The 10565-nt window shown below is 40.3% G+C and overlaps 1 non-coding gene across 1 annotated transcript; it reads right to left on the reverse strand.

Moving 5' to 3' along the window:
- Positions 1–1329: 1329 nt before the first annotated feature.
- On the reverse strand, positions 1330–1437 carry LOC148563859 (small nucleolar RNA R71). Its single transcript, XR_015885239.1, has one exon. It is a non-coding gene; the product is annotated as a small nucleolar RNA R71 (small nucleolar RNA).
- Positions 1438–10565: the final 9128 nt, after the last annotated feature.

Consider the following 10565-nt stretch of genomic DNA (forward strand, 5'->3'; position numbering starts at 1 on the left):
TTATGATTAATTAATGCAAGGATTATTTCTCTTTAATTCAATTTCAATTCCAATAATCATGTCTTCTTTTAACTCCCTTTTATATGCCATGGATTCTTTATTTACAATGCTTGAGTAGTTTCATTACTTGATAGGGAGTTGATTAAAAGGAATTCTTGAGTTGGAAGGATTGAAGGAGAATTTTATAGTTGGGTTAAATGTTGGATTGCTATCCTGTCACCAATGCCAATCCCTTTGAACTAAGTGGATTGTAACTCGTGAATAGATCCAGCAGTCCAACTTGTTTGACTTTCCCTTACCTAGTAAAGGATAACCAAACAGAGTAACCGTTAATCATAAACCAATCTTAAAAATCACTCCATCAATGATAGAGATTCTAACTAATCAATTCCCAGTCAAGGCTTTTATTTATATTATTTAAAATTCCTCAATTTAAATTCCAATTTATTTAGCTCAACTTCTTGGAACATCTGATTAATAAAACAGCACACTTTTCTGCAACTCGTTGGGAGACGACCTGGGACTTAAAACTCCCAGTAATTTTAATTTAAACTCTCTGTGATATATTTCTAAATTGATAGGCAGATTTTTGGTGAGTTAAGAACTATACTTGCAACGTAACCATTTTAATAAATTTTTAATTCACCAGCTTCTGCTTCCCATCAATTTTTGGCGTCGTTGCCGGGGAGTTGTAATAGAGTACTAATTTCATTAATTAGAATTTATTTATTTGCATTTTATTTAATTTCGCTACTATGAGCTGCATGTTTCTTCCGTCAAATGACACGTTCACTTCCTGATCCGTGCTTGCTAATATTCGATCCTGAAATTGAAAGAACAATTTCACGAATAAGGCGAGAACAGTGTAGGTTAGCCCGCTCTGAGGGCGGATCTGAAAATGAATTTGAGGAAGAAACCAGCCCCCGTTCTACTGATTCAGTTGTTTTACGTGCAGAAAACATGGCAGCTAGAAGAGTTACCATTCAGGAGGAAGGAGCTCCTGATTTTACAATGCAACCGTTTCAAGCGCATCATCCAGCGGTAGCTACGGATTTTGAAATAAAGACTGCACTGCTAAATTTGATGCCCAAGTTTCATGGCCTACCTGCTCAAGAGCCTATCAAGCACTTGAGAGATTTCCAGGCAGCCTGTTCTACTGTCAGGCGTGATGGCACTGATGAAACTTCAATTCTGCTGAAAGCTTTTCCATTTTCTCTTGAGGGAAAAGCAAGAGAGTGGTACTACACTCAACCTCTAGCAAATGTATCCAACTGGGATACACTCAGAAAGGAGTTTCTGTAGAAATTCTTTCCATCTGAAGTTACTGATAAACTAAGGAAGGATATCTCTACAATTGTTCAGGACGACAATGAGACTCTCTTTGAATACTGGGAGCACTTCAATAATCTTCTGGAAGCATGCCCCCACCACATGATTGACAAGATCGTGCTACTCAGCTATATCACACAAAGTATGAGACCCCAAGATAAGACCACATTGGAAAGTGCCAGCAATGGGTCTATGAAGAAGTACAAACCACTGATGAAGCTTGGAAATTGATCAGTGATTTAGCTGAATCTACTCGGAACCACAGACAGAAGCAAATTCGTTCAAAAGCCATTGCAGAAGTATCTTCTGGCATAGAGACTGCTGCTCTAAATCGAAGCATCTGTGAGATGACCAACCTGCTGAAGCAAATGCAGTTGACTCAACAAGCTCAGCAAACTCAACCGCGGCAAAACCAACAACTAGTTCCACAAAGAATTTGTGGAATTTGTGCTGATTACAGCCATTACACTGATGAATGCCCGCAGCTCCAACAAGAAGACAACATGGTGGCATCCACTCACAACTTCTATGACCGCCCCAACCAAGGGTACAATCAAAGTGGAAATAATAACCATGGATGGCAGGACAATTCAAACCAGAATTGGAGGGACAACAATAATAGGGGAGGTAGAGATAATCAGGGAAATCAGAGGTGGAATAATAACAACAACAGGCAGCAAAATCAACCGTACCGAGCACCTCACCTAAGGCAAAACCAAGGACCACCGAACAATCAGCAGCAAACCTCTCAATTTACTCATTCTTCTGTATCTTCTAATGAAGATTTATTACAAGCTTTTGAGAAAAGACAACTGGCCATGGAAAATACCATCGTGAACAGTATTAACGCCAGTCTGAATGGTTTCACCTCTACTCTGCAAGCTCTTATAACACAACTTGGTTCAGCACAAAATTCCAGTAACTAACCTTCAAGCACCACTGGAATCCCCTCTCAACCATTACCCAATCCAAAGGGAGGCATTAATGCCATCACCCTGAGGTCCGGAACCACACTGCAGGAGAGGAATCAGGAGGAACCAAGCTCACCAGAATACGCCTCAGCTGAAGAGGTGGTAGAAATCGAAGATGTTGAAGAGGAAGAGGACATACAGGACATAGCTGAAGGAGAGATAGCTCAACCACAGGAAGAAGCACAAAAAGATGCAGGCCCCACAGAAAACACTACTCCCATTCCATTTCCACAACTTGCAAGGAAGCCCAGGAAGCAGCTGGAACCTGATCCTAAAATGGTAGAAATATTCAAAAAGGTTGAGGTAACTGTTCCCCTTTTCGATGTTATTCAGCAGGTACCTAAATATGCAAATTTTCTAAAAGACTTATGTATCCATAAATACAAAATTAATGAATTAGAAACTATTCCTTTAGGTAGTTCTATATCTGCTTTAATGGGAGGATTACTTGAAAAATGTAGTGATCCAGGTCCTTGCATAGTTAGTTGTACTATTGGTGGTGTAGTAATTTATGATTGCATGTGTGATTTAGGAGCATGTGTCAGTATAATGCCTTTGTCTATATATGATGTTTTAAGGCTCCCTCCCTTAAAAAGGTCGGCAGCTCGTTTTGTGTTAGCAAATAAAAGCATTATTACAGTGGCTGGAGTTGCTGAAGATGTTTTGGTGAACATTAAAGGGCTCACATTTCCCACTGATTTTTACATCTTGGAGATGCCCCATAATGATTCAGATAAGCCATCATCAATCCTACTTGGAAGACCATTCCTGAAGACATCAAAATTCAAATTGGATGCTTTTTCAGGAACATGCTCCTTTGAAATAGATGGCCGCATAGTGATCTTCAATCTGAATGGAGTCATTGACAACCCCCCAGAAGATTATTCTATCTTCCAGTGTGATGTCATAGACGAGAGTGTGGCTGAAGTTCAAAAAGAAGAGTTTGAAGAGAGGCACACTGGACAAGATCCAAGTGTGGGGACCCTCTTAACTGACAATGAGGACACTTCGCCATTTTCGCAAGCCCCAGATAATCCAGAGCCTGCCCATGATCAAAAGTTAGAATTGAAACCTCTCCCTCCACATCTCAAATATGCTTATCTTGAGGATGAGCGGAAGCTTCCGGTTATTATTGCAAGGGAACTGACTTCTCAACAAGAAGAGCATTTACTTGATGTACTGAGGAAGCATAAGAAGGCAATTGGGTGGAGTTTGGCAGACATAGTGGGAATCAACCCTCAAGTATGTGAGCACAGAATATTTTTGGAAGATGGAGCAAGACCTGTCCGTCAACCACAAAGAAGATTGAATCCCACCATCTTGGAAGTTGTCAAAAAGGAAGTGACCAGACTATTGGAGGCCGGTATCATATATCCCATTTCAGACAGTGAATGGGTAAGCCCAGTACAAGTTGTGCCCAAGAAGTCCGGAGTCACTACCATGAAAAATGAGCATGGAGAGCTCATAGCAACTAGAGTTCAGAATGCTTGGAGAGTCTGCATTGATTACAGGCGTCTCAACCAAGCTACCCGTAAGGATCACTACCCACTTCCATTCATTGATCAAATGCTGGATTGCCTGTCAGGTAAATCACATTATTGTTTTTTAGATGGTTACACAGGTTATTTCCAGATTCATATAGCTCTTGAGGATCAGGAAAAGACTACTTTTACATGTCCTTTTGGGACTTACACTTATAAGAGAATGCCCTTTGGCTTGTGCAATGCACCAGCTACTTTCCAAAGGTGCATGATGAGTCTTTTCTCTGATCTTATTGAGGACTGTATGGAAGTTTTTATGGACGATTTTAGCGTTTATGGTGATTCTTTTAACCTTTGCTTAGATGGATTATCTAGAGTATTAGATAGATGTGTTGATACAAACCTTGTATTGAACTTCGAAAAATGCCACTTTATGGTAAAGCACGGGATTGTATTAGGACATGTGGTATCTAATAATGGCATTTCTATAGACCCAGCAAAGGTGAATGTTATTTCTAGTTTACCTTACCCCTCTTCTGTGAGAGAAGTCCGTTCGTTCCTTGGCCATGCAGGTTTCTACAGGAGATTTATTAAAGACTTTAGTAAGGTGGCACTTCCCTTATCCAAATTACTGCAGAAGGACATTGAGTTCGAGTTCAGTGAAGATTGCAAACAAGCATTTGATAAGCTGAAGACCGCTCTAACTCAAGCCCCAATTGTGAGAGGACCCGACTGGAGCCAGCCGTTTGAGATCATGTGCGATGCTTCCAACCATGCAGTAGGAGCAGCGCTGGCTTAGCGTGAAGGTAAGGATCCTTTTGTTATTGCCTATGCGTCTAAGACGTTAGACACTGCCCAGTCCAATTATACTACTTCATAGAAAGAGCTACTTGCTATTGTTTTCGCTCTGGATAAATTCCGAGCTTATTTACTTGGTACTAGAGTAGTAGTGTATTCGGACCATGCAGCTCTAAAGTATTTATTAGCTAAAAAGGAATCCAAACCAAGACTTATACGTTGGATACTGCTATTACAAGAATTTAATTTAGAAATAAAGGATAGGAGTGGTAATCAAAATTTAGTAGCGGACCACTTGAGTCACCTTGAACATATTAAGGATGATTCTACTCCTATAGATGATAATTTTCCTTTTAACAACCTGCAAGCAGTATCTGAGGTAGTCCCTTGGTACGCACCTGTTGCTAATTATTTAGTTAGCCGCACATTTCCCCCACATTTCTCTAAACATCAAAGAGACAAGCTGAAAAGCGAGTCTAAATATTATATGTGGGATGACCCATATTTATGGAGATGTGGCGCTGACCAGATAATTAGACGTTGTGTACCTCAATCAGAATTCCAGTCCATTTTAGAGGCCTGTCACTCATCTGAGAGTGGAGGACACTTTGGCCCTCAAAGAACAGCTAGAAAGATCTTAGACTGCGGATTCTGGTGGCCTACTCTTTTTAGAGATGCTGCTGAGTTTTGTAAATCTTGTCACCCATGCCAGAAATTTGGTAACATATCCAAGAGGGATGAGATGCCTCAACAATATATGCTTTTCTGTGAAATTTTTTATGTCTGGGGCATTGACTTCATGGGTCCATTTCCAAATTCTAGTGGATATTTTTATATATTCTTAGCTGTGGATTATGTTTCCAAATGGGTGGAAGCAATTCTTACCCGCACTGATGATGCTAACACTGTTGTTTCCTTTGTGAGAAATCATATTATATGCCGCTTTGGATCACCACGAGCGATCGTGAGCGATCAAGGCACCCATTTTTGTAACAGGAGACTAACAGGATTGATGAAGAAGCATGGGATAATCTATAAAGTTGCAACAGCTTACCATCCCCAAACTAATGGGCAAGCCGAGGTGTCAAACAGAGAAATTAAGCGTATCCTGCAGAAGATAGTAAAGCCTCATAGAAAAGACTGGAGCACCAGACTACAAGATGCACTGTGGGCATATAGAACAGCATACAAGACACCTATTGGGATGAGTCCCTTTCGCTTAGTTTATGGAAAAGCTTGCCATCTCCCAGTTGAAATCGAACACAGAGCCTTCTGGGCAGTTAAAGAGTGCAACATGGAAATTGAGAAAGCCGGAACTGAAAGAAAGTTGCAACTACAGGAACTGGAGAACCTTCGCCTAGAAGCTTATGAGAACTCCAGAATATACAAGGAAAAGATGAAAGCTGTGCATGATCAAAACATCAAGAAGAGAGAGTTCCAACCTGGAGATTTTGTTTTCCTTTACAAATCTCGACTGAGGCTCATGCCCGGTAAGTTGAGATCAAAATGGGAAGGTCCATACAGAATAGAGAAGACTGAACCGTATGGAGTCTATCACCTAAGCCATCCTTCAAGTTCTGAACTTATTAAGGTTAATGGACACCGCCTAAAGCTGTACCATGGTGAGAAGGTGTAGAGAAATAAGGAGCTTGAGATCTTCCACTTGGAAGATCCCCACATAGCAGCAAATTGAGCTAGTGGAGCGTCCAACTTACGGACGTAAAAGCAAAGTGCTTGGTGGGAGACAACCCACCGCGGTATGATCGTTCCTTTTTTTTTTCACTTTTAGTTTTTTTTCTTTAATAACTCTTCTCTTTATTAGTGCTTCCGTGCTCTTTCAATTACATGTCTTTATCTTTCCTTAAAAAAAAAAAAATTCGCCGCGTGACGCGATCGCACCAGCGACGCGTCCGCGTGGCAGGAGGAGTAAAGAAAAATAAAAATGAACAGAAAGTTACGCAGGAGGAGCGCTGGAGTCGTGCCAATGGCACAAATTACTCCACGCAACCGCGTCGCATGGAAATCATGGCCTCCCATGCGACCACGTGCCTCACGCGGCCGCGTGCCCTGCATTTTCGACGTAAAAGGGTGCACAATGCTATATTGTGCGAGAGTGGTGCTGGAAGCACAATCCTTGTCACGCGACCGCGTTGCCGACGCGGCTGCGTCAATTATTTTCTGACGCACACTCACGCGATCGCATGACCCACGCGATCGCGTCACCCAATTTTGGCAATTAAAATGAATCGAACAGAGAGTTGTGTTGGAGCGAGGCTGCACTCGCGCCAGCAGCGCAACATAGGTCACGCGACCGCCAGACCGACGCGATCGCGTCCCCTTCCCTGACGTGCCCCCATGCGAACGCATGCCCCAAGCGGCCGAGTCGCATGCGCCGCACAGCTAAACCTCAATTGCCAAATTATCTTATCTTTCTTTACTCCAAATCCTAATTTTTCTTTTCCCTCCTTCTTCCTTCTTTCTTCTTTCCCCATTCTCCTTTCTATCTCACTCTCTCTCTCTCTCTCTCTCTACTCCATTAACAAGGTTTTACCTTCTTCTTCCTTCTTCTCTTTTCTATCATTCTTATTATATTATGTATATATTATTATTTTCTTTTTCTTTTCTTTTTCTTTTCGAACTTTTATTTTCTATATTCTTCTTTTCCCTTTTTACATGGTGTTAGAAATTTTTTTTTTGAGTCATTATCCCTCACTATATGCTTGTGACTTGTTACAATTTATTTGACAATTATTATTATTATTATTATTTTTGGGGATTGCTTGCATGTTCAATTTCATACTTTTTACATCTTGTTTAACCTGCATGCTATGTGTTTGTGAAAAAGCCCATGTGGCATTATGCACTTCTCTATGTTCCTATACTATTCAATGCTTGCTTTTCACAACTTTCCCCTATTATTTTATTATTTGAATTCAATTGTCAATACAAACGTGATGGTTTGTTACAAAGTAATGCTTGGTCTATGCTACTCATGCCCTTTTCCAGCATGCCAATAAACACCTTGCATTCACTTGTCTTTTTATGCACTAGCTATTTCCCATTGATGGCTTTTCATATGTACTCGAGAGCATGTGTTAATGTCATCTACATTTTACTGTGCATCATTCACCCTCTTTTCTGTTTCCTTCCTTGCTGTATCTCTCTTTGCATTTAATTTTCTTCCTCTTCCCTTCTTTCAGGATGGCCACCAAGAAAGGAAAGGAGAAAGCAACTTCCAGACCACCAATAAGAAGAGGAACTAAAAGAGCATTAGTGGCAGAACCTTCTTCAACCGCAGTCAAGCCCTCAACAAAACGAGTCAAGAGGATAATAAAGGTTGACAAAAAGGAGAAAGCCTTTCCAGCAAAGGACGCTGTGCAATTTTCCAATCGCTACTGTGAGCAGATGTTCCCCATCCTGGCAGAAAGGAACTATAACAACGAATAACTTCTTATCCTCCCGTCCAATATTGCCACCTTTGTTGAGCCGCAAATTGAGCGAAGACAATGGGGTTTCCTACAGAAACAGCCAAGGCAGGTCAATCTTTCTTGGATAGTTGAGTTCTACTCCAACTTCTACATGCCGACCCTGCAGTCTGTTTATGTCCGGCAGAAGCAAGTCTCCATCACAGAAGAAGCCATTCAGCAAGTTCTGAGTCTTCCCTCTATTCCTGCAGGAATGGACGCTTTTCAAGAAGCCACCCTTCAGCGTCAGAGATACCAATTTGACTGGGACTCCGTTCTCGCTTTACCTGGCAGCCGTTGGATCTACGGATACCACCATTCCCGCCCTAAGGGAATCTTGGCTTCCGCACTTACCTTGGAGGCTCGCGTATGGGCACAGATCATGTCCCATTACATCTTTCCGAGCACTCATGAGTTCTCCTTCACTGCAGACATGGCTGTTCTACTATGGTGCATCCTTACAGACCAACCTCTGAATCTTTCAAGACACATCCGGAATGCTATGGAGCATGTACAAATCGCGGGCAACCTACCTTTTCCCGCCCTGGTCTCAGATCTTGTCTCAGCAGCCGGAGTCTCCTACAGAGCTGGGGACACCAAAGCCATGGTTCCACGGGATGATCAGTATGTCCCTAACGGAAAATACCTCAGACTTTCCGCAGCCACTACAAGCCAGCCTACTGAGCCAGTTGAAAATATTCCTTCTTCAACACCACAAGCATCTACCACTGAGAAATTGCTCCAACAGTTACTTGAAAAGTTGGATCGGCATGAACAGAAAGCTAAGATGAGAGAGCGCCGTAACAAGCATCGATTCACATACCTCAAGGAGCTGATCATGGGCAAATTCAAGGACTCAGACACTCCGGACTCCACTTCTTTTACCAGCACCGGGAGCCATGATGGTCCCTACTGTGGAGATACTGCTACCAGTCCACCCCTGTTTCTGACAGATGACACCGAGGACGGTGCAAAGCCTTAAGTGTGGGGAGGTCGGTCAGTACCTGACTTCCGGTGGTAAATTCTCTTCTCTGGCACCAATAATTAGGATATTTTAGTTAGATTTTTCTTTCTTTTATAGAATAGAATAAATTGCATAGGTTAGAATAGTTGCATGCATGTTCTACTTGATTGAAAAGACAATAAGTTTCTTTTAAAAATCTATCTTTGGAATAAAATTTCACTAATTTTTCAAAATTTTTATGATAAATCTGCTTGAGTTGTATTTGGAACATGATGTTTGAGCTAAAGAACACACAACCTGTGAAAGATTTGAGCCTTTATGTATTGTTACACTATTTAACCATAATCATTTTATTCTTGTGTGTTTACTTCTCTATGATTGTAATCTATATTTTGTTTTATCTTATATGTCCAGTATTTATTATATTTACATGCTTGCACATGATTGAGGCCATCATTTGTTTAAACTCACTTATCCAAATCAAGCCTACCCTTCCCAATTACCTTTGTTAACCACTTTGAGCCTTTAATTCCCATTTGTTCGATATTTTACCACATTACTAACCTTAAGCCGAAAAAACAATTATATATCCCAAATTGAATCTTTGGTTAGCTTAAGATAGAATTGTGTGTGCTAGTTAAGTATGGGAAATTACGGGAACAAAAGTTGTTGAGGGAATATGTCATGAAAATTTAAAGGGAATTTGGATACCTACTCATGTGAAAATATAAGAATGAAAAATCTATGTGCATTGATAAGCTTTATTTATTCAAAAAAAAATTTAACAATAAATAAGGGGACAAAATTACCCCAATGTTAAATTCAGAATTCAAAGATCAATGCACATATGATAGAATTAAAATACAAAGTTGAAACATGAGTATGGGTTGAAAAAGGGAATTATGGGTAGCTAAGCATGAATTTAAAAGTATATAGAATATATGTATATTAGGTGAGAGCTTAGGTTAATTAAAGATTTAATTTATAAAGCTCACTTAGCCATATGTATATCCTTACCTGCACCTTAGCCCCATTACAACCCTGAAAAGACCTCATGATGTTTGCATTGGTATATTAACTGTTGTTGATTGGTTAAGAGAAAAACAAAAGTTAGAAAATATGACTGGAAAAGAATTGAGTGATTACCATATACACTAGAGATTAGGGCGTACATACATTATCAGTGAGGGTTCAATGCTTGAATTTTCATGTTTCCTGCTTTCATAAGCTATCTTCTTGCACTTTTATCGGTTTTATTGTATAATGATAGAATTAGTGGAATTTGATTTGTAACTGTTTTGAAGGGCTTATTTACTTTTGATCAAGTGGACAATAATCATATAGTTGCATTTATTTATTTACGTAAGATTGTATTGCATTTCATGAGTTTCTGCATGTTCATACTTATTTCCTTGTCTCCTTCAATTTAGCATGAGGACATGCTAATGTTTAAGTGTGGGGAGGTTGATAAACCACTATTTTATGGTTTATATTGTGTTTAATTGTGTGGTTTTGTCATGATCCTTGCCCACTTATTCATCAATTTAGCATGCATTTA

This window comes from Arachis ipaensis, chromosome B5 (assembly GCF_059453495.1).
Source record: "Arachis ipaensis isolate K30076 ecotype BB chromosome B5, ASM5945349v1, whole genome shotgun sequence".
NCBI classification, from domain to species: Eukaryota; Viridiplantae; Streptophyta; class Magnoliopsida; order Fabales; family Fabaceae; genus Arachis; species Arachis ipaensis.